The sequence below is a fragment of the Orcinus orca genome, chromosome X (assembly GCF_937001465.1).
Source record: "Orcinus orca chromosome X, mOrcOrc1.1, whole genome shotgun sequence".
Classification (NCBI taxonomy): Eukaryota; Metazoa; Chordata; class Mammalia; order Artiodactyla; family Delphinidae; genus Orcinus; species Orcinus orca.
In genome coordinates, this window is record NC_064580.1 from 100,743,077 (window position 1) to 100,770,773 (window position 27,697).

Here is a 27,697-nt window from a genome sequence, read left to right on the forward strand (position 1 = left end):
GGGCCCGGTCTGGGCTCCGGCCTCCGTGAAGCCAACCGCCCGTGACGTGATCACTCGGCGCCCCACCTCACCCCCGAGAAGCAGCAGTGCCAGCCCAGCCCGACGTGGGGGCCGGCGGTGGGGAGACCCTTTGAGGGGGAGCCAGGCCTCGTGGGCTTTTTGCCTCCTGTGCTCTGAGTGGAGCCCGTGATAGCCGTTCCTCCCGTCCTCTCCTGATCGCTCTTGGGCCCGGCTCTCTCCGCCGTGGCCCTCCACCAAGCCAGGAAGGACTCGGGGACGTGCCCTTGCGGGATGATGAAGAGGGGGCGCCCGCTGGGCGGCGTGGAGGTTTGGCACGGGGCAGCCCTCTGTGGGGCTCCTTGCACTCCCCAAGTCTGCCTCTTGACAAACCAAGGAACTTGACAGTGTGGGGCCTTCCAGGAGGTGTACGTCCCCTTCTTCCGTGTGGGACATGTCGCCTGAGTGGGTGCGTGACCGGCAGCCGGAGGTGTTTTCTTTCTGTCTCTGTTTCTCCCTTCTCCTTCCTGTCTTCTGTTGAAACAGTCTTGCCGGGAGGAGGACGCCTCCTACCCTGGCTCAGAGTAATTGAAGGCTTCTCCAGGCGGGCTGGTGAGCGGGTGGCGCCGTGGTTTAGCGAGGGGTCGGCGGCGCGGCTGACGTTCCGTGGTTAGCGAAGGGCGGAGGCAGGGTTCGAGCAGCAAGGGCAGCGTGGCATTTCTGGGGTGACACTGCCTTCCAGAGGACCCTGTTTGGCCATCCCAAGAGCCCTTCACGGTAATATCTGGGCGTCGAGTCAAGTCCTCCGGCGTGGGGCGTGGGTCCCGGAAGACGTGCACTGAGCACGGCGGGGCTCTTGCGGCTTTTCTTTCCTCGACGCACCTCGGTACCGCGGCTTGAAAGAATTGCCAAGGCCCGGAGGCGCAGCAGATTCGGAGTTAGAGAAAGAGAGGAAGGCGTGCTGAGACAAAAGCCAGGGAAAAGGAGAGAAGATGCGATCCCGTCCCGTCCCGCCCCGTCCCGTCCCTCCGGTTCTTTTCAGCACGGAGGACGCGTGGTGCTTCCCGAGGCGGCGGTGGACCAGAGCTCTCTTCTCTTTCCAAGGCCTCGTGTCCGCGGAGCACTTGGCATCCAGAGTGTGTTCCTTGAGCCAACATGGGTGGGGCCGGTGGCGGCAGTGCCCCCTGTGGCCCACCCCGCCCTCCACCCAAGTCAGTGCGACCAGGCAGGCGCTGAGAGGATGCTTAAGGGCAGGAACCTGTGTCTAAACCACATTCGCCAGTGCACCGCAAAGAAACTAAAGAGGAGTCCGCGGTGGCTCCCAGTCGCTCCGAGGTGTAAAGCACAGCGAGTTGGCGGGAGCCTACACCCACCCACACACCCACCCCGGGGGTGTCTTCCCATCCCTGGCCTTCCCCTGGGCGGTGTCAGGAGACTGACCCGCTCCGGCGTCTCTGGGGCAGCGCCCGGCGGCCCTCCCGACGGACCCGTGCGTGCCACCGTCCACGCCTGAACAGCAAACCCCACTGCCACCCTCCCGCCCCCGGGCCGCCGCGGGAGAAGAGCCAGGTCCTCGGGGGAAGTCCATCGTCTTGGCATAGGAGGCCGAGCTCGTCCCGCACCGCGTCTGTGGCTGTGGGCTGCCGGCCCTTTGCTTCGGGCTGCTTGCCCCTCGGTGACTGGTGAGAAGGTGCCTCGCCGGGCACCGGCCAGACGTGACTGGATCTCTGTGCTCACACTCAGAGTGTTTCCCGAGGCGTTAGGCAAATGTGGGCTGCTAAAGACACAGCTGCCGGTCCAACGGCTGGGTGCCTGGATGGGGAGTCCTAACGGCAGGCTAAGAGGACCCCACAGAGACGAGGCCCCGCAGGATGCAGGGCCAGAGTTTGAGGCGCGCCCCTCTGAAGTGGCCGGGTTGATGAGCCATCCTGCCTTTGGCAGGTTGGGCAGAGGTTGGCATTTCGTTTTTCCCTCGGCAAAGGGCAGAGGGAGAGGGCCTGGGGGAGGGGAAGGGGCAGGGCAGGTTGGCATTCGTGGTGCAGTAGTGCCAATCAAGAGGAACGGGTCCGCCGATCCCGCGAACCCTGTACCCGTCCCTTCCTGGGGAGGAGTGACGAAGGATCGAAGTCGGGAACACTGGACAGTGGCCCCGGGAAGTCAAGGGCTCCGCCTGGGAAGGGGCGGGAAGCGTGGCCCAAGGCCCGGCGGCGCCGTGGACGCTCCAGAGACGGGCAGTGGCACAAGGCGCACAGCCCGGCCGCCTGGCGTGTGGGGCTACAGGAAGTGGAGTCTCGGTGGACCCTGGTGGCCGCCACGTCTGGGCGGGACTAGAGGAAGCTGCTCCGAAGGAGGCCGGGCCGCGGTTCTGCGGGCATTTGGCCGCGTGTCCCTTCCCCTCGGCGCCAGAGGAGGTTCGGCCTAGGCGGGCCCAGGGCCCCGGAAGCCTCTCTGGGCCGCGGTGCGGCCCAGCCAGAGACCACCGCGGGCAACGGGAGTTCCGCCGCCCTTGGCGGCAGCGGCCGAGGCGGGCCCACCGACCTTCTTCTGTCCAGCTCAGAGACGACACGTGGAGCCTGGCTACCCAGTGCCGAGGGCGCCCGAGGCCCAGCGAGAGCTGGCAGTCCGAGTCCAGAAGGGGACGGCGCTCGCGGGACGCAGGAGCCACCGCAGGAGGAGGCCTTCACCTGAGCCGAAGAGTCCAGTCAGTCGGTGGCTGCGCTGCCGTCTCGCGCGGTCTCCGGGATGGTGGCCCAGGCCTGACCTGGCCTGTCCCGAGGGCTCCCGGACGGGGCTCCCGGAGAGGAGAGGGCAGGACACGAGAGGAGAGGAGAGGAGCTGAGCAGAGCCCCGCCGAGTGGACCCCCGGGCCGTGCATTTGCAGCAGGCTTCAGCTTTCTCCCCACGAGGCCCTGAGCCTCAGTTCAGCGATGAGCAGGAAAGGCCCCGGCTTGCATTCCGGCCTGGCCCTCCGGGTCTCGGCCGTGTGCTTGCACCTGCAGCCCAGCCAGGGAATCAAGGGGAAGGGGTCTGAAGAAGCTGCCTGAAGCTCACCTCTGATGGACTGAGAGGAACGCCTCCCCCCCCCCGCCCCCTTGACCACCCTCTCCCCCATGACCACCACTCGTCCAGCTTGTCTGCCAAGGCCGGGAACGAGGTGCATACTCCTGGGCACGCGGCGGTGCCTTCGAGTCCCCGGCTGACCCGATAGGCCGCTTCTGGAGCAAGCTGTGCGGTGGCCCGTTCCTGCCCTTTTGCCCAGCTCTTATCTGCCGGGGCGGGGGTGCGTGGTGGGCTGGTGTGTGTGTGGGGGTCCGGTCCCGGGGCGGGGTGCGGTGTGGGGGAGGGCTTCCGACTGGGAGCAAGTCTCCAGGCTGGACCCCTCCCTCCCTCCACACGTACCCCTCCTGGAAGGGCGCTGAAACCCTCCCCGCGCCCCTCTCCTTTCGCGCCTGTGAGTCGCCCGACACGTTGTCAGGCCATCTTACGTGGGCAGAGCCTTTCCTTGGGGCCGGGTCCTGAGGTAGCTAGGCGCTCTGACTGGTGGCCCGCCGCAGGTGCCCTCAGCGTGCCCCTCTGGCCGGGGCCAACGGCGGCACCTGCAGAACGTGGAGCCGCTTGTGAAAACTCCCAGGAGTCTTCCCCAAACGAGAGGACCCCCGGGTCGTCCACGGGGAGGGAGGCCGAGGAATAGGGCGTCCCCCGGCCGCGGAGTTCCTGTTCCCGAGGTGAGCTCGGGTGCGGAAAACGGACCGGGATCCCCTCGCTGCGGACGGTGCCGTCCCTCTCTGCGTACCGATCGATCGTGGCCCACTTGGCGTCCCATCGCCAGTGGGTCCTGGGCACCCTGTGTCCTGCGGCACAGGAAGGGCCTCACGGGATGCGGCGGGGCCTGGGATCGGGACTCTCTATGGCGGGAGCAAGAAGTAGAGAAACCGAAACCCAGATCCAACTGTGAGAGGGTGGAACGTGCACAGCGCCCCTGCATTGCTCTTCCTCGTCTGCGTCTGGGAGCAAGCACTAACGAGGACACGTTCTCCGGGCTGTCTGCAGGGTGCTGCCCCCGACAGGGGACCGGGCGGCCACCTCCTCCCCTTTCCCCGTGGTCCACGGTGGCTGGGCCCGGGGCCTCCGCCGGGGCACCGGCAGCGGGTCCTGGGTCCCCGGTGGCCCTGAGACCCCAGGGACCCCACTGGCCGGCCTCGCTCCTGCAGGGAGGGCCAGGATCCAGGGGCCAGATGCCCTGGGGTGGGAGCTTCAGCTCCCTGTTCCTGAACATGGCGGCTGCCGAGGCCACGGCCCCGAGGGTGGGGAGCGCGGCGGGCCTGGCAGCCAGGGGCTCCTCGGTGGGCGAGCCCGGCCCCGAACCCCACCGCGTGTGGCTTCCACACCTACCGCGGAGGCGTGCCGGGCGGCCAGGTTCGGCCCGGGAATCCTCCCAGTGCTCCGAAGCCAGCCCTCCTCCCCGTCACGGGCCTTCCCCACGGTATGCACAGGCAGGGGCTGGAGGCCGTGCTGAAAAAGCTTCCGCTTGATGGCACTGTTGCTCCAGAAATGCCCAGCGCCTTCGCGAGCGTGGCCTCTCCCTCTGCCCTTTGCGGATCAAAAAAGGCCCAGGGAAAAAGGCCCAGGGAGGCCCAAGAGCCACCCAAGCCTTCCGAGTGGGCTGGGACCTACTGGGGGGTTGGGGGAGGCGGTGTCTCTTCCTTTTGGGGCTTCTCCTTGGCAGTAGGAGCGCACAGGTAAAGACCTCCCAAGGAATCCGTGCCTCGGTGGGTCCATCTCCACACCCCTCTGGGAGGGGTCTGGAGTCCACGTTGCCTGGCCCACAGGTCCTGGCGACCGGGACCCTGTCATGTCTGCACACCTGGGGACGGGCATCCACCTGGGTCGTGTCGGGCAGAACCCTGGCCCTCTCAGGACATTGATTCAGAGCCAGAGGTGGCACAGGGACCTGGGTTCCTCGTCTTCCTGCGTGGTTGCCTCTCTGCTGTTCTCATCCCGCTACGTGAACTGGCTTAAGGGCTCAGGAGCAGGCCCGAGAGGGTCTAGGCCACTGTGGCAGCGGGAGGCACTGACGGGGACCCAAGGGAGCTGGGGCACATTGCCCCTGCTCACCTCCAGGGGCGTCAGGCGGTCACTCTGCCACGGAGTGCCCGGGGTCGGGGGTGCAGGGAGGTGGTTTGGCGTTGCTGGGACAGGTGTACATCCCAGCGGCTCCCCTCCATCCGCACAGACAGATGACCCTGGGGAGGGCCATCAGTTCAGTAGACCCTTCTGGGGAGCTCTCCATGGGAGTGTGTCTGTACTCTCGCCTCAAACCCCCCCGGACTCGTTCGTCGGTTCATTCACTCGTTCCCTGCTCCACTCGTTCATTCGTAAGCACGCAGGTACACGAACGTGTGCGTGGGCGCGCGTGCGTATCACGTGTGCGTCGTGCGTAAGCTCGTGTACGTGCGCCTACAGGGCGTGTACAAAAGGTCCCTTCTCTTGTACCTTCTCCCTGTAACCGCCTCGGGGGTGCCGCTGTGGATAGAACTTTCTCCCGGTCAAAGCCAAAGCCCTCGCCGTTGCTCGATGGCCGCTCCCAAGTTGTCCCCGTCTGCGGAGGGAAGCACGCGTCATTTCTGCGTGCGTATGTGTGCTCCCGGGCTTGAATGCAGGTGGGGGCAACGGGCCGCAGAGGGCTGTGTGCATGTCGCCTGCTCCCCGGCCCCAGCAGGCTCACGTAGCGATAGGTAGTCTTCTGCCTTTTCGGCTGCTCTCACGGCGCTATAGGCGTGCCGTGGCGTCGGCGCGTCTGTGCGGAGTCGACGTCGTGTCCTGCTAGGTCCCCTCCGTTTCTTTTCGGACAGCTGCCCAGGGTAGGGTGCCCTTGTCTGTGCCCGGAGGCAGGAGCGTAGGGTGTCTCACGTGCCCCTCCTCTTTGGACGCTAGGCTTCCGCCTCGTTCCTTCCTCTCCTCTTCTGTCTCCCACGGAAGTGGCTCTGAGGCGCGGGCCACTGAGTCTGTCGTTACCAGGGTGTGGGTGAGCGTGACCAGGGTACGTTCTCCGGCGTCGGCGTCCACCCAGAGGAGAGGAGCAGGGTAGATCTCATGTGGGCCACGGCCCAGAGCACGTGTCTTCATGCCCGGAAAGTCTGTGAGGTCGGCCTTTCTCTGGATAATGACAGTACTGCTGGTGCCCTTTTATCTGAGTGAAATAGATGTTCTATGTTTTTATTTGTGGTTGTTTATGTCTGCTTGTTAGATATTCATGTATATTTCACCAATGTCACACTGGTTAAAGTTGGAACTTATTGAGTACAGCGCCTTTTGTTCTGTTGGAGTTTACCGCTTACTTTGCCAAGAAAACTGTGTTTTATCCTTATGAGCCTATGTTCGGGCCTGCTGCCTTCTTATCTGTTGGTGGGATATAGGAATGACTGATAATCATATGGGGCTTTTTTGTTCGGTGTGATTAAAATGTTCTATAATTGACTTAGAAGAGGAGCGTTTAAGTTTGTGATTCTAGTAAAAAGTATGTAATCTCTCACTTTAAACAAGTGAATCGTAGGGTATATTTTGCTGTATTTTTACAGAATTGCAAATGTGTAAACATGTTTATTGAAAAAGAAGAAACTTAAATCAAGTAGTTAACCCTTTACTAAAGAACAGGAAGAGATCCACAAAGTAAACCGCAAGCTAGCAGAAGGAAGACAGTTATTAAGATTAACGCAGCTTAAACCTGAGTGTCCACCAGCAGATGAATGGATCAAGGAAATGTGTATATATTTACAGTGGAACATTATTCAGCCATAAGAAAGAATGAACTCTTGCATTTGTGGTAACATGGATGGGACCTCAAGGGCATTATGCTGAGTGGAATAAGACAGAGAAAGATAAATAGTGTACGATCTCACTTACATGTGGAATCTTACAAAGAAAAAAATGATAAGAAGAAAAAGCAAGGCCACAGATGCAGAGAACGGATTGGTGGTTGTCAAAGACATGGAGTGGGCGATGGGCAAAATGCGCAAAGGGGGTCCAAAGGCACAGACTCCCAGTTATAAGGTATATAAGTCATGGAGATGTAAGGTATAGCATGGTGACTATAGCTACCAATACTGCGTTGCATATTTAACAGTTGAGAGAGTAGATCTTAAAGAGAGTAGATCTTAAAAATTCTCATCACACACAAAAATTTGTAACTCCGTGGTGATTGGTCTTAACTAGAGTTACCATCATTTTCAGAAAGTATAGAAATGTCAAATTATTATGTTTTACACCTGAAAATAATGTAATGTTGTTTGTCAGTTATACCTAAAAAAAATGTCCTGTGCAGTAAAAAAAAAAAACAAAAAACTAAAAAAACAAAAAATGTAGCTTACATGAAGTATAGAATAGAGGAAAAATGAATGAGAAAATTGACAGCTGAAAAGATAAGTGCATTTATTATTTATTTATTTTGGCTGCGTTGGGGCACTGGCTTTCTGTAGCCGTGGCAAGCGGGGGCTGCTCTTCGTTGCGGTGCGTAGGCTTCTCATCGTGGTGGTTTCTGTTATTGCGGAGCACGGGCTCCAGGCATGCGGCCTCAAGTAGTTGCAGCACACAGGCTCAGTAGTTGTGGTTCGCGGGCTCTAGAGCCCAGCCTCAGTAGTTGTGGCACACGGGCTTAGGTGCTCCGCGGCATGTGGGATCTTCCCGGACCAGGGATTGAACCCGTGTCCTCTGCACTGGCAGTCGGATTCTTAACCACTGCGTATTTTTACTTGCGTTAAGTACTTAACCCAAGTGTTTTTGTGTTTGTGAGTGGCTTATTTCACTTGCATTTTGTCCTCAAGTTTTATCCATAGTTTTCCATGTCACAGGACTTACTTCCTTTTAAGGGGTGAATAATATTCAGTTTTCTGTACATGTCATATTTTCTTTATCCATCCACCTGAAGACCAACTTGGAGTCTTAAGAGGATACTGGTACATTTCCTAAGTGAAAGGGAACTTGTAGGAATTTCCTAGATAGGGAAAGCTTAAGGGGAACTTCGGCGTGACTGGATTGGGTGACATTTTAAGTTTTGCTTAAAGTTAAAGTTTTTTTCATATATAAAGTCTAAACAAACTGTTTGAGAGACTGAAATCGCTTTAGCTCTGAAGAGAAGGGACACCAGCTCCTTCCAGCTGTAAGGCATTCTTTGGTGGACTGAAAATATAGCAGAAGTGTTTGAGGAGTCATCCTCATGACAGGTAGCTGTCCCATAGGGAACCTCATCATGACACTTTAAGTAATTGACAAGAATTGCAGTCAGCTGTCCATATCCGTGGGTTCCACATCCACAGATATGGAACTCGCGGATACAGAGGGCTAATTGTAAAGGATATGAGTATCTGCCGATTTGGGTATCCACAGGCTTCCTGGAACCAATCCCCCATGGATACTGAGGGCTAACTGCATTGAGACACTGTACTGAAAGAGCAACATAAGATGGTGAGCTCACAGTGGAAAGCTAAAGAGTCCAGAGTCATATTCTCTACAATTATACCATACTTGTACACAGCTATGCAGTTATTTGCATGTTAATGACAACCTGTGACTAGATGTCAAAAACCTTTAGTTAGAATTTTGCCTTTGACCATTTGATTCTTTTTCCTTGGAGAATCAAAGTCATGCAGTTCAAGAATCATTTCATGGAGGTCAGGTTTATATTTCTGCTTCATAAGTTAAACCAGGAGATCCCCAAACAAAGGTAATGGTGGTGAATATGGTATACCACTTAGTAGAGGTAACGGAGTTGGAGGACGAGGAGCAACTCCTGTGGGTCGAGGTTGCACTGGTAGAGCTGGTGGTGGGGATGGCCCTCCACCTGCCTGTGGACGCAGTGGAGGTGGTCCTGGAATTGATGAGCAACCTGTGAGTCCATGCTTGCAACAGAATATGCAGTCCAGAATACACAGCAATAGACGTTTGCAGTTTTTTTTTAATAGAGTATACACTTCTTATTTATTACTATTCAGCATTCAAGAACTTAACAGTGTATGCAAAGGACTTATATAGATATTTGATGAGAATTTTACACACTACACAATGACTACCGCTAGAACAGTTAGCATTCTCCTCTGGTCCCTAAGGGGGTACAAAGAGTGTCTTACAGCAGCACTGACCAAAACTGCTTTCTAATACTAGTAATTAATAAGTAATATCCATTTTCATAGGAATAATGCTTATCCAAATTTTTTCTTCAGTTTTGGTCCTCATTATAACCCTGTAATGTAGGTAGGGTAAGTAGTTTCACCTCACTGCTTATAGAAGAGGAAAGACAAGACATGCTATAAATGTTTATGTGACTGATTGTGATTTGACACATAATTAGGATTTGAATGTAGTTCTTCTCAGACCTATTTCTGTTCCTTTTCTGATATAGCAGCTATTAGGGTGTTGAATGTGCTACTTAAAATAAGAGCATTGGATATATAAAGGTCTATTAATCACAAAGCATGCATTTTTTTCACCAATATAAATGAAAGCTTCATGCAAATGTGATGCTCAAGTTGTTAGAATCTATTCTAGTGACAGAAGAAGCAAAGGCATGTCTTCAGAAACCCTTAAATAGCCTCTGTGTTGCTCTGTGATGCTGGAGTGATAGACGAAAAGGGATAATTTAATCTCCATGAAAACACAGTTTTGAAGAAATATGAAAGCACTTTAGTTTCTTGTCAGACAGATGAAAACTAGAGTTTTGAGCTCCTGCTTCAATCCTTCTCCCTTCTACCAATAGGATAGGAAAGAAATACATCCTATGAATCTTTAGTATAATAAAAAGAAAAGACATGAAACTTTGGGTAGCACCTAGTATAACTGTAGCTGTGCTTTCATGAAACAAGCAAAAGACAATCTAGGTATTTACAAAGCTGGCAATGGGGCTTCCCTGGTGGTGCAGTGGTTAGGAATCCGCCTGCCAATGCAGGGGACACGGGTTCGATCCCTGGTTCAGGAAGATCCCACATGCTGCAGAGCAGCTAGGCCCGTGTGCCACAACTACTGAGCCTGCACTCTAGAGCCGGTGCTCCGCGACGAGAGAGGCCACCGCAATGAGGTCCACGCACGGCAATGAAGAGTAGCCCCCGCTCACCGCAACTAACAAAGAAACCCCTCGCGCATCCACGAAGACCCAACGCAGCCAAAAATAAATTAATAAATTACTTAATTAAAAAAAAAAAGGCTGGCAATTGCTCAAAAGCATTTGTGTAAGACATTAACATTAAAAGACAACCTCAACTTTCACCAAATCTACATGAGTTAGCAATATCCTTTTTAAAATGTGAAGTAGACAATCCGAAGAAGCTGAATGAGCTCACTCTAAGCAGAGAGGGGGGGACTTGGTGTTTGTTGCTATCAAGAAGGCTGACTTTAGAGGCCACAGAACGTAGAACTAGATAGCCATCTCACACATCTCCAAGGAGCTACTCACTGTAAGGAACTGAAAGTTGAAGGAACCCAGTGCGGATGTATTGAGGTTGATTGCTTCTAATCATATCTAATCTAACTTCATTTCATTTGTCACTCTAATATAATATAGCTAGTGTTTTTCTTCAATATGTATTAAGGCTGAAGAAGAAGGAACAGCAGATTACACAGTGAAATTTCGGAGGTTATGCTTTGGGTCCAGAAGTAGTGTATAATTGAAACAGTATTTAAAAGGTTTTGCAAAAGAGAAAGAAGAGGATATGAGGTTAAATTAAAACTGTTTTGGGCTTCCCTGGTGGTGTAGTGGTTGAGAGTCCGCCTGCCGATGCAGGGGACACGGGCTCGTGCCCCGGTCCGGGAGGATCCCACATGCCGCGGAGCGGCTGGGCCCGTGAGCCATGGCCGCTGAGCCTGCATGTCCGGAGCCTGTGCTCCGCAACGGGAGAGGCCACAGCAGTGAGAGGCCCGCATACCACAAAAAAACCCCAAAAAACTGTTTTAATCGAACATTTAATGATCCTTATCATTTAAAAAATTCCAACTGCTGTTTTTATCTTCTTCAAATTTGACTAGTCCATACAAGAATTAGGAAAGGAGCCTCTTTATCTCCGAATTAGGAGGGACGCCAAGAAGAATCCAAACAAACAGGCCTTGCTAAATGACCCCCCCATTCACTACAATTACCTTATTTTCCTTAATCTATCATATTCCTCCATGACTGTCCACTCTTCATCACACCTAGCATAAGATACACAAGTCTAACCATTTGCTCATGAAGGATCCCATGACACATAAAACTTATAAATTTGTACACCTTTCTTCTGTTAATCTGTTTTTATCAGTTTCATTTTCAGACCTTGCCGGGGACACTAAGAAGGTTGAAAAAATACTTTTTCCTTTCTTACAATACATAACATTGACCATTAACCATTATTTTATGTCTATTGCCATTAAAGAGAAACTGGCCTATCCCACACATAAATCATAAGCTACCACATACTCTTTCCTTAGCTAACTTACTGAATTCAACATTAGGTTTGTTGAGGACCATAACCAAGCATCCAGGAATACATTTTAAGCACACTCTTACGATTTAAAAATGATTCCATTATTTTTCAACTTTTATGAGTACAGGATTCTATAAAATTTCTTTCATGATTTGTTATGGGTGGAAATGTGCCAGGGACTCCAAATTTACTATGATTAACATTCAAAATACCTTAGACAAAAGCATTAATAGGAGAATATATAATAACACTCATCAATATGAGATTCCTGTGAAAGACTGTACTTCGGTAACATTCGACCTGGGGCATAAAGTATCAAAAACATAAGGAAAGAAGTTTCTCAGGTACATTCAAGTATACCAGGAGCAAGTTGTTTTCCGACATACATAATTTGCTTAATAATAAATTATCCCTAGTTAAGCATGAGATAAATAACTAGAGAACCTCTTTGGAGCAAAATGTAGTTCTCATTACTATACATACCAAGGAAGCAAAACCTTTTTTTGGGTGTGATGGATGTGTTCATTATTCTGAGTGTGCTGATCATCTCTCAGGTAGAACATATGTCAATAGTTATCAAGGTGTACACTGTAAACAGGGACGTTTATCTTCTGCCTATTATACTCCTATTAATAAAGCTCCAAAGGAACATACCTGTGTGTCTTGGGCAAAGTAATCAAGGAGGAAAGAGGTTGAGTGATCAGGGCAAAGAGTAGCCTGATCTTGTTCATTGCTGGCCATGCTTGGTAAATAGTTTCATTCTAATTTCAATGGGAAATTATTGGAGAACGTCAGGCAGGGGCCTGATACGATTTGAATGGTGGAAGGCACTAAAATCACAGATGTGTGAAATTGGAAGAAACAGTGAACTCCCTAAGTCTAGGTGCTCTTAAGAGAGGTCCATAGGTTTCCTTAAACTTCCTGAAGTAGCTGCTAATTTGTGTATGTATGTACAGATATGCATTTAAAAAAAATTAATTTCCACAGTATTCATCAGCCTCTCGAAAAGGTCCTTGATCATAAAGATGTAGGAACTTTTCATTGATTTACCCGGAAATTAGTTAGAGATATCAAAACCTGGAGAAGTACAAGGATGTGTTCAAAATCAGAGGTGGCAAGTTGATGAGGTCATAAGGGGATTATGATGCTGACCACCCTCTCTGGGCCCCTCATCTCTCCCTGCCCCAACTGCTGATTCACAGAACATAGTCGTTATAAAAAGTTGGCATACAGCACATGAAGCCAATGTCTGCTGAACCCTGACCCACTCACCCACACCAACAGGAGGGCATGCCAATGGTATGGTCCATAAGAGGAGATCAGCCAGCACAACTACTGGAAACAGTCCCTTATGACTCCCCCATGAAACCTGTATAACTTTCTAAATCACCTATGGGTGCATTACTGTTAAAATCACAGAAGAACAATACATCATAAACAATAATAAGCTATTCCTCTTTCAATATTACTGAGCCTGCCCTGTGCTGTAGACCAGAAGAGTACTACAGAATTGGCATTTGACAGCTCTAGTTTTCCTCCTGTACAACAAATGAGTGTATGCTGGATCCTTCCCAGTAGAGATTTCAATAAGGTATAAAAAAAACTTCTTAAACTAGGAGGCGCTATATAGCAAGGTACATTTCACATGAGAAGTTTCACATCATCCTTCTCAGAGATTCCAGTGTAGGATGACAGAAGTTCCTTTTCTCAGCAATCCAGGGGCCAAACAGGATCCCCTCAAATTCTCTCCTAGCTCTAGGGTTTATGAAAGTGTCGGGCTATTTTTTATAGCTTTAAAAGGTACTGAAATAACCCTGCCTTTGCTCAGTCTTGAGCATGAAGAACGTGCCTCCATGGCACCAGTATAAACTGGATTAAAACAATTCAGAAAGTCACCTTTGTAAAAAGCAAGGGGGTAAGACACAGAGTACGCCTGGGAGTTATGTTCCATACCTATCAGATGTGTGAAATCGGCTCTAGTAATAATGGCCTTTTCTGGGCTTCGAGTTTAAACTGAGTTTGGGGGTGTTGGAACTTACCAAATAGGTTGATATTTGAATCGCACCGGCAGAGCTCTCCTGATCATCACGATGAACAATTACAGCGACTGAGTATACCTGGACGCGGTGCTAGCCAGACACTAACAAGAGGAAATTCGGTGAGAGACCTGCCTTGAGAGGGGAGCCTATTGTACAGAAGGGGGAAACAGAATCAAAGCACAACTGAGGGCTGTACTGCGTACCTATCAGAAGTGTGAAGTCAGTGTCTGATCTTCGTCTGTGCTTGAACTCTGGGTCCACACCAAGGCAGTGCACGAGCTGTTGATCGTGCCCTTTGATCTTCTTACCAAACTGTGACCTGAAACAGAAAGAAAGTATTGTTGAATACCTTGGCCACAGATACAGATTAATTTCCCTAAGTAAGAATTCAGCATGAAAAAAGTAAAAAACAAAAGAACAAAACAAAAACACAGCAGCCTTTTCCTAGTTCTGCAAAAGAAACCCATCCAGCCACTGCCTACCCTTAGGAGAAGTAAGCCTACAGCTACAGATGGTCTGGACTTTATACTGCAAACCCACTGTGATGTAATCCACTGTGACCATTTGGTCACTTCATATGGTAATTTGCTGGCATTGAGGCTCATGGTCAGAGATACTGATCAGCCTTTCTGCTTCCCTAACATACTGTCCCTGAGGTTAGTGAAATAAATAAATAAACGGTCAGACCTACAGATCCACAGATACAGAAATGTTCTCCCACTTATAATTGATTGATTTCCACGAGGGATGAGCGTCCTGGCCCAAGGGGCAAAATGACAGTTTGGGTTTTGTTAGCACTGTCAGTCACATAGCTAAACAACTTACAGAAGTGGACCAAGCCACTTCAGTAAGATGCTCTGTAGGGACCAATCTCTACACATATTCCAAAAAGATCCATTTTATAGGAGCACACACTAGTGTGCATGGCTAGAACCTCAATTTATTCAAAGTGGCTAAGGTCTTCAATCATATCCTCATCAAGGTAATTGTGGCCCTAACCCTGACCAATTCCAAACAGAATACACCACAGCGCCTCCTGCTTCAAAACTGGAGGGTCAATGACTATTTGTAAGTGTCTAAATGATTTAACAGCATAACATTAGTAAGAGGCACACAGGATATGATCCTCAGAGGATCATCCCCCAGATCTCCACAGGGTCCCCCACCCCCACCCCGTCTCTTCCTTCAGGTCTTTATGTCCCCTTCTCAGTGAGGCCTTCTCCATACAACCTACCTGCAGGTGAAGATCCCTCCCCCGACCTATTCCCCTTCCCTGCCTTCATGTGCTGCACAGCACGCATCATTATAATACACGTGGGTCTCATTGAGCTTACCTTTCAGTCTCCCCCACTAGATGTGAGCCCCATGTAAGCAAGGACTTTAGGTCTCTTTCGTGTCTATATTTCCAGCATGAAGAACACTAGTATCTGGCACATAGTAGGTGCTCAGCAAATGATGAAAGTCACCTTTGGCCACCAGCCCTAATGTTCATGCCATTCCCAGAGCTGACCCTGTTACCTGTACAGTGTGCATCTTTCAGAATCTCCTCCCCGTATTTACATTCTCACACAAGAGATCATTAAAAATAGATACCCTACACTTTAATGAAGTGGTTGAATAATTCTACAATACTTAAAACAAAACCCACCTGTTTCCAGCCCTAAATGGACACAACCAATTACAGCTCTGTAAATGAAACCAGAATCAACTCCTTTAGGTTGGTGTTTTCACCCATATGATTCAATAACATACTCAAAATATGATTATCAGTTTCGGTTGGCATAGTTTTTCTTGTCATTCTCGTATACGCTTTTCATAGATAATTTTAAGCAAATTAGATGGAACATAACTCCACTTACCCACTATAGGGGAGGAGAAAACTTCTACACTTCTAAGTTCTACACTTGGCCTTCAGAAATTTAAATTAGATTAAGAGGAGGAAAAAAACCAATTTTAATTACTTACATAGAAATGGGAATTTCACAAAAGTTATCTCCGGAAGTGTGGCTCTAAATGGAAATTTTCTTTATAAATGTAAATGTCCTTTAGAAGAGGTAAAGAGTTTCTCCTGCCTCTGTTGGGATTTGGTTGCTTAGCTCAAAAGAATCCACATGCCAAAGTGGCATATTTTGGGGTGACATATTCTGAACCCCTTCACCATCCACCAGCTTCAAAAATAACCACTTTCTAATTGTTTTTGTTTTGCTACAGTATTTCAAACATATTGACTTCACCCATAAATCCTAAGTTATACACTCCATATGATCTAATGTATCATACCCTGTAACAGATAAGGTCTTAAAAATGCCCAAAATACACCATCACTGCATTGAACAAAGGTTACAGTTATTCCCTAATGCCCCATGAAAACATTCATGTCCCATTTAACTGTATTATAGCTACCTTCGTAGGTATGAAATGCTATCTCCTTGTGATTTTAATTTCTATTTCCATAATGATTAATGATGTTGAGCATCTTTTCTTGTACTTACTGGTCATTTTCATAGAGTGATGAGGTCAGGCATATTGGCATATTGAATATTTTAAGCTGGAGGAATTTGAGAAATAGCATTTGCAAGGACTTTTTGATCTTCCTCTGAAGCCGGTCATAAACCCTCATGTGAGCAGTGCCCTCCCTTTACCTGGCAGAAAGGAACATTCTTATCTCTGAATTAGAAGGGACACAGAGGAATGTGAATGAACAGGACTTGCTAAATTTCCCCCATTTTACTACACTTAACTCATACTCTGTCCCTATCAGACCTTCCATGATTTTTCACTCTTATCAAACCTAAGCATAAAAACACTCAGGTTTATCCATTTCTTCAGGTCTTCATTTTCTTATGCAGGCTCCTGAGTCACATACATTTACATTAAACACGTTTGTATGCTTTTTGTCTTGTTAATCTGTTTCTTGTTACTGGAATCCCAGTAGAGAAGTTAGAAGGGTAGGGAAAAATGTTTTTTTCATTTCCTACAAGAGTAAGGGATTGGCAGCCTGAGAGCCACGTGTGTGTGAATCCATCCTGTGGCACCCTGGTTCACCCTGGCAAAACCACTAGTTTCTGTGGACCTTGGTTTTCTGGCACAATGAGTACTTATTGAATCTGTGTCTGTCAAGGGAACAGGGACAGAAAAAAGGCTTTGAGTTGCTTCTTTTCATGGGGGAATTGCCGTTATTCCCCAAGGTGAAGAACCTGGAAAAATAATGAGGAATCAATCCATAGTGAGACTCACAGGTGAAGGCTTTGTTCGGTAATTCCATCTGTGGAGGAGGTGGAACCTCTCTTTACTGTCCACCCTCAACAAGGTGGGCAAGTTGCGGCAGAGCATGAACACTTTCACCCAACACGTTCCCCACCAGGTGAAGGCAGCTGGGCTTTGTGAGATTTCCTGTGTTGACCTGAAATGCAGAAAGGCAGCTGCCTGGCCAGAACTGAGCACCTCAGGGCCCTTGTTGTCCTCCTTCCTCTTATTGAAATCGAGGGCAGTCATCATTTAGACCCTTAAACTATAACTTGCTTAATAAATAATACTGTGTAACCTGCCTTCACCAATCAAGCTCATCTTAATTGTTCTTGCAAATTGCATACCCTGCAAGCTTCACGCAGCTTAGACAGTATTATCACAAGACTCCTTTAACCACCCCCTATAGACAACACCTCTGACTATGGGTTGCTTAGATTTTCAGGAACTTGGAGCAAGTCTTAAGCAGTTCAAATGGGTCAAGACCACCGGGCCTGCGCGAGTGTCTGATGGATGACTTTTTGGTGTCAGAGGGCCAAAAACTCCACCCTCAGATCATGCTGACACCACCATTTTCTGAACATGCGTCCCACAAAAGCAGCATGTAGTTCACTTGTGCCTGTGCAGAATGATTACTTCACCTTCTTCTTACCTCCAATCAGCTTTCCCCACTCTTCAGACCACCCTGCTTCTTTATCCTCTATCCTGAGTCCCTGGCCTTCAGGGAGGCAGTTTTGAAATTTGTTCTCCAGTCCCCGCACTTGGCTGCTTCACGAATAAGCTCTTTCTCTGCTGCAAACCTTGGCATCTTAGTGTTTGATTTGCTTCACGTTGGGCAAAGAAACCTGATTCGGTAACATTGCCCTGGAAATTTCTACCACCTCTGCCCAAAAAGTAGAGAATATGTGAGAAAAGGGGCTGTGATTCAGAGCCTGAGACAAGGATGGAAGTAGCTGGACAGCCTGTGCAGGTCCTCAGTGGGGGAGCAGAATGGAGGCAGAAAATTCTGCGGCGTTAGGGGCAGTCAGCAGGCCAGTTGTGCTGCTGTGTGGTTGATGCAGAGCCCATGGATTTTTAAAAGCAGCATTTCTTTTTTTTTTTTTTTAATTTAATTAATTAATTTATTTTATGGCTGTGTTGAGTCTTTGTTTCTGTGCAAGGGCTTTCTCTAGTTGCGGCGAGCGGGGGCCACTCTTCATCGCGGTGCGCGGGCCTCTCACTATCGCGGCCTCTCTAGTTGCCGAGCACAGGCTCCAGACGCGCAGGCTCAGTAGTTGTGGCTCATGGGCCTAGTTGCTCCGCGGCATGTGGGATCTTCCCAGACCAGGGCTCGAACCCGTGTCCCCTGCATTGGCAGGCAGATTCTCAACCACTGCGCCACCAGGGAAGCCCCAAGAAGTGTTTCTTTTAAGGGTGGTTACACTGGGGAGTGGATCTGGACAGGGGTGATTTCAGTCTTCTGTAATAGTGAAGATGGGTTTTTTTTTCCTTAAAAAATAATGAAGTAAGGATTATATTTGTCAATGGAAATGGAGTCAAAAATATCCTTACAGTCAGTTGTTGAGTAACCCAATACAGTTGACCCTTGAACAACGGGTTTGAACTGTGTGGGTCCACTTATACATGGATATTTTTCACAGTAGTAAATACTACAATCTACAGGATGCAAAGTTGGTTGAATCCATGGATACAAAACCATAGATACAGAGGAACCACATACACAGAGGCTGACTGTAAGTAATAGACGGATTTTCAACTGTAGGGAGGGTCGGCAGCCTTAACCCCCACATTGTTCAACGGTCTAGGCAGCTCCTTAGACTGTTGTTTTTAAGTGATCTTTATTTACATCTCTCTGTGTCCTCAGGGAACAACCTGCTGCGATGATACATGCCCCAAATTAACACTTCTTATCTCTGCATGGTGGCTTCAGTGATTAACTTCCTTTTCCCCTCTATACTACACTATCTCCATTATGCAAACCTTACTTTTCATGAAGAGCATTTTCTTTTCACCAAAACGAAGGAAAATATAAATAAAGGTACCAGTCAGGCAGAAAAAAACCTGCAAGTCACTGTGACCCATACCCACCTAGGTGGTGTGGACACCACCTACACCAGCCCTGGGAAGGCTGTGGAAGGGGCGCTGGGTCCCTGGCAAAGAGCGGGAGGTGATAAAGCACAGGCAGTGCCTGTTCTTGGGACCTTCTCACCTGGGATGGGAGCAACTAAGGCTAGCATAATCTCAGGCTTATGAGTGATACCAACTTAACAACATCTTTTTTTTTCTTTTTTTTCCCCAGTACGTGGACCTCTTACTGTTGTGGCCTCTCCCGTTGTGGAGCACAGGCTCCGGACGCGCAGGCTCAGCGGCCATGGCTCACGGGCCTAGCCACTCCGCGGCACGAACCCATGTCCCCTGCATCGGCAGGAAGACCCCGAACCACTGCGCCACCAGGGAAGCCCCTAACAACATCTTTTGAAAGTGTACTTGTTTAAACTTCTTTTAGCTCTAAATAGTTCTGTGAATGGTGAATAGTAAAGTTTTCCACTTATTGTTCCATGACAGACATTGCAGATATCATTTGCCCAATGCAAGGAAGGAAAAATAATTACCTTTCTACCCTTCCCAAGTTCTTATCTGGGGCCACTATAACAAAAGAGAGATTAACAAGAGAAAAACAAGTTTACTAACATGTGTATCACTTGTGACACATGGAAGTCCCCAGAGTTGAATAAAAGGTTTGGTTAGAACTTGAGTTTACATAGTATTTTAGCAAAAGAACAATACATGTTTAGAGAAGTGATAATGAAAAAGAACCTTGAAATTTCTAGAGCGCCAATTGTAACAAGGGAAATATATGGGAAACTAATGTAGATAAGGGCTAGTTGGTAAAGTTTTTTATGTAGATTCCTCTGGTGCTGTTTCCAAATTGAGAAGGTCTAATGTTTTTTCCAGGGATTAACTTTTCTCCTTCCTGGTTGAAAAGGGAGGAGGGACACCTTTGAAAATTTATGTCCTGCTTTTAGGCAAATAAGGGGAGGGCAGGAAGTTTTTCTTGTATCTACTTCTTTGTATTTGCGCTTCACCTTAAAATAATCCTTATGCCAAAGTGGCACATTTATACAAATTAAATAAGTGTAAAATCTGCTATATGCATATACATTGTTTGCTGTGTATATTCAGATACCCATGTCCTGTTGGTCATTTATACACGGTTTTAAAAAAAACAGGTTAAATAACCAGGCTCTGTTTACTACTGGGCACTGGAATTTGGAGGAGGCTCTTTCGATCATTTCAATCAGTCCCTGTGCTGGGATCTTTTTTAAGACAAACTAGGAATTTCAATTATGATTTTAAACTTAGGCAACCATCAGTTCTAAAACCTTCTAACAGTATAGGGCATAGGGATGAATTTTTAACCTAAAGTTATAGCTCCATTTCCATGTGTGTGAATAGTATGAAAAAGCAAACCCCAAACTTTTAGGGTCTTTCTGCAAGTGATGGGAAAAATACTGACAGTGTTTTTATCTGTTTATAGATCTATGAAATAAGAGGATAATGAAACAATTAAGTTTTTTAAAGAAATAAAAATTTAAGAACAAAAGGAATAAACTACTGAGGAATAAATACAACCAAAGAAGTGAAAGACATACATGAAAACACTGATGACAGGACTTCAAAGAATACACAAATGTATGGAAACATATCCTCTATTCATGGATTGGAGGACTTAATATTGTTAAGATGTCAATAGTACCCAAAGCTATCTACACATTTAATGCAATCCCTATCAAAATCCCAACAGCATTTTTTACAGAAATAGAAAAATTCTAAAATTCATAAGTAATTTCAAGGGACCTCCAAATATACAGTCTTGAAAATGAACAAAGTTGGAGGTCTCACACTTCCTGACTTCAAAACTTAAAACAAAAAGGCGTTACACTAATCAAAGCAGTGTAGTTCTGGCATGAGACAGACATGTAGACCAATGGAGAAGACTAGAGGGCCCGGAAAACACCATCTTGTATATGACCAAATGATTTTCGAAAGGGTGCCGATACGTCTCAATGGCAAAACAGTCCCTTCAACAAATACTACTGGGCCAATTGTATAACCACATACAAATGAAAGATACCATATACTAAAATTAACTGAAAATATATAAAAGAACTAAATATAAGAAAAACTATAAAACTCATAGAAGAAAACAGGTGAAACTTTCTTGACAGTAGTTTTGGAATTTCTTGGATATGACATGAGAAGCACAGGCAGCTGTGGACAGGGAATGTTGCCTGCCATTCCACTAAACAAAGAATGTTGCCCACCATTCCAGTTCTACAGGGATCAAGCCATCAGCCACTGCAACCACCCCTTGAAGGTGCACCCTGAGGGAAATTCAGGATGGAGAAAAACAGGAAGCATTCTGCACTTTGGAAACTGGCCCTAGATAATGAAGATAAGGAATAATTTCAGTGAGCCAAGATTTTTGCATCTTCCCATACATAGAAAAGTACTAAAATCATTAACTTCAGATGTCTGTTTTTTGTGATTAACAGTAATCGTTTAAATGTTTTTTCCAGCAAAAAAAAAGTCCTTTATGTCCTGGCTCCTCCCTTACTTCTTTAGCAGTTCCTTAAAGCTCTCTGAGAGTCTCTCTCCCAGGCTATAGTCCTCACTAAGATCCCACAATAAAACTTAGGCACAACCTAAAAGTTGGGAGTTTTGTCAACACAACAAGAGCAAAAATAGACAAATGAGACTACATCACACTAAAACGAATCATAGGACACAATCAACAGAGTGAAGAGATTATCTACAGAATAGAAGAAACTACATGGAAATCACATATCTGATAAGGTGTTATTATCTAAAATATACAAAAAACTCCTACAAACTTAAAAACTTGAAAACAAAAACCTGATTAACGAATGAGCAGGACTTTAAATAGACATTTCTGTAAAGATAAATACAGATGGCCAACCAGAAAATGCAAAGGTGCTTAACATCAATGATCTCTAGAGAAATGCAAATCGAAAGCAAAATGAGATGTCACCTTCAACACATTAACATAGCTACTATCAAAATAAAACAAAATACGGATATAGATGAGAATGTACAGAAATTCAAACCCTTGTGCACTGCTTCTAGGATTAAAAAACGGAATAACCACTATGGAAACCAGTATATCAGATCCATATGACCAAGTAATCCAGATTCTAAATACATATCCAAAATACTTGAAGGCAGTGTCTTCAGGAGATATCTGCAAACTCATGTTTCTAGCAACACTATTCACAATAGTGAAGAGGGGGAAACAACCCAAATGTTGGTCTTCAGGAGGATGGATGGAATATGAGATATACAGAAAATGCAATATGATTCATCCCTTCAAAGGAAGAAAGTCCTGAGACATGGAAAAATATGGATAAAAATTGAGAACAAAATACAAGTGAAATAAGCCACTCACAAACACAAAAATACTGTCCTCTATGAAATGATTCTTGAACTGCATGACTTTGATTCTCCAAGGAAAAAGAATCAAATGGTCAAAGGCAAAATTCTAACTAAAGGTTTTTGACATCTAGTCACAGGTTGTCATTAACATGCAAATAACTGCATAGCTGTGTACAAGTATGGTATAATTGTAGAGAATATGACTCTGGACTCTTTAGCTTTCCACTGTGAGCTCACCATCTTATGTTGCTCTTTCAGTACAGTGTCTCAATGCAGTTAGCCCTCAGTATCCATGGGGGATTGGTTCCAGGAAGCCTGTGGATACCCAAATCGGCAGATACTCATATCCTTTACAATTAGCCCTCTGTATCCGCGAGTTCCATATCTGTGGATGTGGAACCCACGGATATGGACAGCTGACTGCAATTCTTGTCAATTACTTAAAGTGTCATGATGAGGTTCCCTATGGGACAGCTACCTGTCATGAGGATGACTCCTCAAACACTTCTGCTATATTTTCAGTCCACCAAAGAATGCCTTACAGCTGGAAGGAGCTGGTGTCCCTTCTCTTCAGAGCTAAAGCGATTTCAGTCTCTCAAACAGTTTGTTTAGACTTTATATATGAAAAAAACTTTAACTTTAAGCAAAACTTAAAATGTCACCCAATCCAGTCACGCCGAAGTTCCCCTTAAGCTTTCCCTATCTAGGAAATTCCTACAAGTTCCCTTTCACTTAGGAAATGTACCAGTATCCTCTTAAGACTCCAAGTTGGTCTTCAGGTGGATGGATAAAGAAAATATGACATGTACAGAAAACTGAATATTATTCACCCCTTAAAAGGAAGTAAGTCCTGTGACATGGAAAACTATGGATAAAACTTGAGGACAAAATGCAAGTGAAATAAGCCACTCACAAACACAAAAACACTTGGGTTAAGTACTTAACGCAAGTAAAAATACGCAGTGGTTAAGAATCCGACTGCCAGTGCAGAGGACACGGGTTCAATCCCTGGTCCGGGAAGATCCCACATGCCGCGGAGCACCTAAGCCCGTGTGCCACAACTACTGAGGCTGGGCTCTAGAGCCCGCGAACCACAACTACTGAGCCTGTGTGCTGCAACTACTTGAGGCCGCATGCCTGGAGCCCGTGCTCCGCAATAACAGAAACCACCACGATGAGAAGCCTACGCACCGCAACGAAGAGCAGCCCCCGCTTGCCACGGCTACAGAAAGCCAGTGCCCCAACGCAGCCAAAATAAATAAATAATAAATGCACTTATCTTTTCAGCTGTCAATTTTCTCATTCATTTTTCCTCTATTCTATACTTCATGTAAGCTACATTTTTTGTTTTTTTAGTTTTTTGTTTTTTTTTTTTACTGCACAGGACATTTTTTTTAGGTATAACTGACAAACAACATTACATTATTTTCAGGTGTAAAACATAATAATTTGACATTTCTATACTTTCTGAAAATGATGGTAACTCTAGTTAAGACCAATCACCACGGAGTTACAAATTTTTGTGTGTGATGAGAATTTTTAAGATCTACTCTCTTTAAGATCTACTCTCTCAACTGTTAAATATGCAACGCAGTATTGGTAGCTATAGTCACCATGCTATACCTTACATCTCCATGACTTATATACCTTATAACTGGGAGTCTGTGCCTTTGGACCCCCTTTGCGCATTTTGCCCATCGCCCACTCCATGTCTTTGACAACCACCAATCCGTTCTCTGCATCTGTGGCCTTGCTTTTTCTTCTTATCATTTTTTTCTTTGTAAGATTCCACATGTAAGTGAGATCGTACACTATTTATCTTTCTCTGTCTTATTCCACTCAGCATAATGCCCTTGAGGTCCCATCCATGTTACCACAAATGCAAGAGTTCATTCTTTCTTATGGCTGAATAATGTTCCACTGTAAATATATACACATTTCCTTGATCCATTCATCTGCTGGTGGACACTCAGGTTTAAGCTGCGTTAATCTTAATAACTGTCTTCCTTCTGCTAGCTTGCGGTTTACTTTGTGGATCTCTTCCTGTTCTTTAGTAAAGGGTTAACTACTTGATTTAAGTTTCTTCTTTTTCAATAAACATGTTTACACATTTGCAATTCTGTAAAAATACAGCAAAATATACCCTACGATTCACTTGTTTAAAGTGAGAGATTACATACTTTTTACTAGAATCACAAACTTAAACGCTCCTCTTCTAAGTCAATTATAGAACATTTTAATCACACCGAACAAAAAAGCCCCATATGATTATCAGTCATTCCTATATCCCACCAACAGATAAGAAGGCAGCAGGCCCGAACATAGGCTCATAAGGATAAAACACAGTTTTCTTGGCAAAGTAAGCGGTAAACTCCAACAGAACAAAAGGCGCTGTACTCAATAAGTTCCAACTTTAACCAGTGTGACATTGGTGAAATATACATGAATATCTAACAAGCAGACATAAACAACCACAAATAAAAACATAGAACATCTATTTCACTCAGATAAAAGGGCACCAGCAGTACTGTCATTATCCAGAGAAAGGCCGACCTCACAGACTTTCCGGGCATGAAGACACGTGCTCTGGGCCGTGGCCCACATGAGATCTACCCTGCTCCTCTCCTCTGGGTGGACGCCGACGCCGGAGAACGTACCCTGGTCACGCTCACCCACACCCTGGTAACGACAGACTCAGTGGCCCGCGCCTCAGAGCCACTTCCGTGGGAGACAGAAGAGGAGAGGAAGGAACGAGGCGGAAGCCTAGCGTCCAAAGAGGAGGGGCACGTGAGACACCCTACGCTCCTGCCTCCGGGCACAGACAAGGGCACCCTACCCTGGGCAGCTGTCCGAAAAGAAACGGAGGGGACCTAGCAGGACACGACGTCGACTCCGCACAGACGCGCCGACGCCACGGCACGCCTATAGCGCCGTGAGAGCAGCCGAAAAGGCAGAAGACTACCTATCGCTACGTGAGCCTGCTGGGGCCGGGGAGCAGGCGACATGCACACAGCCCTCTGCGGCCCGTTGCCCCCACCTGCATTCAAGCCCGGGAGCACACATACGCACGCAGAAATGACGCGTGCTTCCCTCCGCAGACGGGGACAACTTGGGAGCGGCCATCGAGCAACGGCGAGGGCTTTGGCTTTGACCGGGAGAAAGTTCTATCCACAGCGGCACCCCCGAGGCGGTTACAGGGAGAAGGTACAAGAGAAGGGACCTTTTGTACACGCCCTGTAGGCGCACGTACACGAGCTTACGCACGACGCACACGTGATACGCACGCGCGCCCACGCACACGTTCGTGTACCTGCGTGCTTACGAATGAACGAGTGGAGCAGGGAACGAGTGAATGAACCGACGAACGAGTCCGGGGGGGTTTGAGGCGAGAGTACAGACACACTCCCATGGAGAGCTCCCCAGAAGGGTCTACTGAACTGATGGCCCTCCCCAGGGTCATCTGTCTGTGCGGATGGAGGGGAGCCGCTGGGATGTACACCTGTCCCAGCAACGCCAAACCACCTCCCTGCACCCCCGACCCCGGGCACTCCGTGGCAGAGTGACCGCCTGACGCCCCTGGAGGTGAGCAGGGGCAATGTGCCCCAGCTCCCTTGGGTCCCCGTCAGTGCCTCCCGCTGCCACAGTGGCCTAGACCCTCTCGGGCCTGCTCCTGAGCCCTTAAGCCAGTTCACGTAGCGGGATGAGAACAGCAGAGAGGCAACCACGCAGGAAGACGAGGAACCCAGGTCCCTGTGCCACCTCTGGCTCTGAATCAATGTCCTGAGAGGGCCAGGGTTCTGCCCGACACGACCCAGGTGGATGCCCGTCCCCAGGTGTGCAGACATGACAGGGTCCCGGTCGCCAGGACCTGTGGGCCAGGCAACGTGGACTCCAGACCCCTCCCAGAGGGGTGTGGAGATGGACCCACCGAGGCACGGATTCCTTGGGAGGTCTTTACCTGTGCGCTCCTACTGCCAAGGAGAAGCCCCAAAAGGAAGAGACACCGCCTCCCCCAACCCCCCAGTAGGTCCCAGCCCACTCGGAAGGCTTGGGTGGCTCTTGGGCCTCCCTGGGCCTTTTTCCCTGGGCCTTTTTTGATCCGCAAAGGGCAGAGGGAGAGGCCACGCTCGCGAAGGCGCTGGGCATTTCTGGAGCAACAGTGCCATCAAGCGGAAGCTTTTTCAGCACGGCCTCCAGCCCCTGCCTGTGCATACCGTGGGGAAGGCCCGTGACGGGGAGGAGGGCTGGCTTCGGAGCACTGGGAGGATTCCCGGGCCGAACCTGGCCGCCCGGCACGCCTCCGCGGTAGGTGTGGAAGCCACACGCGGTGGGGTTCGGGGCCGGGCTCGCCCACCGAGGAGCCCCTGGCTGCCAGGCCCGCCGCGCTCCCCACCCTCGGGGCCGTGGCCTCGGCAGCCGCCATGTTCAGGAACAGGGAGCTGAAGCTCCCACCCCAGGGCATCTGGCCCCTGGATCCTGGCCCTCCCTGCAGGAGCGAGGCCGGCCAGTGGGGTCCCTGGGGTCTCAGGGCCACCGGGGACCCAGGACCCGCTGCCGGTGCCCCGGCGGAGGCCCCGGGCCCAGCCACCGTGGACCACGGGGAAAGGGGAGGAGGTGGCCGCCCGGTCCCCTGTCGGGGGCAGCACCCTGCAGACAGCCCGGAGAACGTGTCCTCGTTAGTGCTTGCTCCCAGACGCAGACGAGGAAGAGCAATGCAGGGGCGCTGTGCACGTTCCACCCTCTCACAGTTGGATCTGGGTTTCGGTTTCTCTACTTCTTGCTCCCGCCATAGAGAGTCCCGATCCCAGGCCCCGCCGCATCCCGTGAGGCCCTTCCTGTGCCGCAGGACACAGGGTGCCCAGGACCCACTGGCGATGGGACGCCAAGTGGGCCACGATCGATCGGTACGCAGAGAGGGACGGCACCGTCCGCAGCGAGGGGATCCCGGTCCGTTTTCCGCACCCGAGCTCACCTCGGGAACAGGAACTCCGCGGCCGGGGGACGCCCTATTCCTCGGCCTCCCTCCCCGTGGACGACCCGGGGGTCCTCTCGTTTGGGGAAGACTCCTGGGAGTTTTCACAAGCGGCTCCACGTTCTGCAGGTGCCGCCGTTGGCCCCGGCCAGAGGGGCACGCTGAGGGCACCTGCGGCGGGCCACCAGTCAGAGCGCCTAGCTACCTCAGGACCCGGCCCCAAGGAAAGGCTCTGCCCACGTAAGATGGCCTGACAACGTGTCGGGCGACTCACAGGCGCGAAAGGAGAGGGGCGCGGGGAGGGTTTCAGCGCCCTTCCAGGAGGGGTACGTGTGGAGGGAGGGAGGGGTCCAGCCTGGAGACTTGCTCCCAGTCGGAAGCCCTCCCCCACACCGCACCCCGCCCCGGGACCGGACCCCCACACACACACCAGCCCACCACGCACCCCCGCCCCGGCAGATAAGAGCTGGGCAAAAGGGCAGGAACGGGCCACCGCACAGCTTGCTCCAGAAGCGGCCTATCGGGTCAGCCGGGGACTCGAAGGC

General features: G+C 49.0%; 2 long non-coding RNA genes across 23 annotated transcripts in view; one reads left to right on the top strand and one right to left on the bottom strand.

The window, feature by feature from the left end:
• LOC125962901 (uncharacterized) overlaps window positions 1–19,874 on the top strand; it is an 84,221-nt gene extending 64,347 nt beyond the window's left edge. For all 10 annotated transcript variants that reach the window (XR_007474724.1, XR_007474725.1, XR_007474723.1 and 7 more), the window contains exon 2: window positions 19,026–19,874. This is a non-coding gene — a long non-coding RNA (uncharacterized LOC125962901). The remainder of the gene's footprint in view (window positions 1–19,025) is intronic.
• The window catches only part of LOC117198173 (uncharacterized), a 109,835-nt gene continuing 90,556 nt past the window's right edge, over window positions 8,419–27,697 (bottom strand). For 12 of the 13 annotated variants that reach the window (XR_007474710.1, XR_007474711.1, XR_007474712.1 and 9 more), the window contains exons 3-5: window positions 13,684–13,799; window positions 13,481–13,581; window positions 8,654–8,860 (exon numbers count right to left, since the gene is read on the bottom strand). This is a non-coding gene — a long non-coding RNA (uncharacterized LOC117198173). Of the gene's footprint in view, window positions 8,437–8,653; window positions 8,861–11,118; window positions 11,173–13,480; window positions 13,582–13,683; window positions 13,800–27,697 lie in introns of those variants that run through there. The other variant, XR_007474722.1, reaches the window with a different exon arrangement.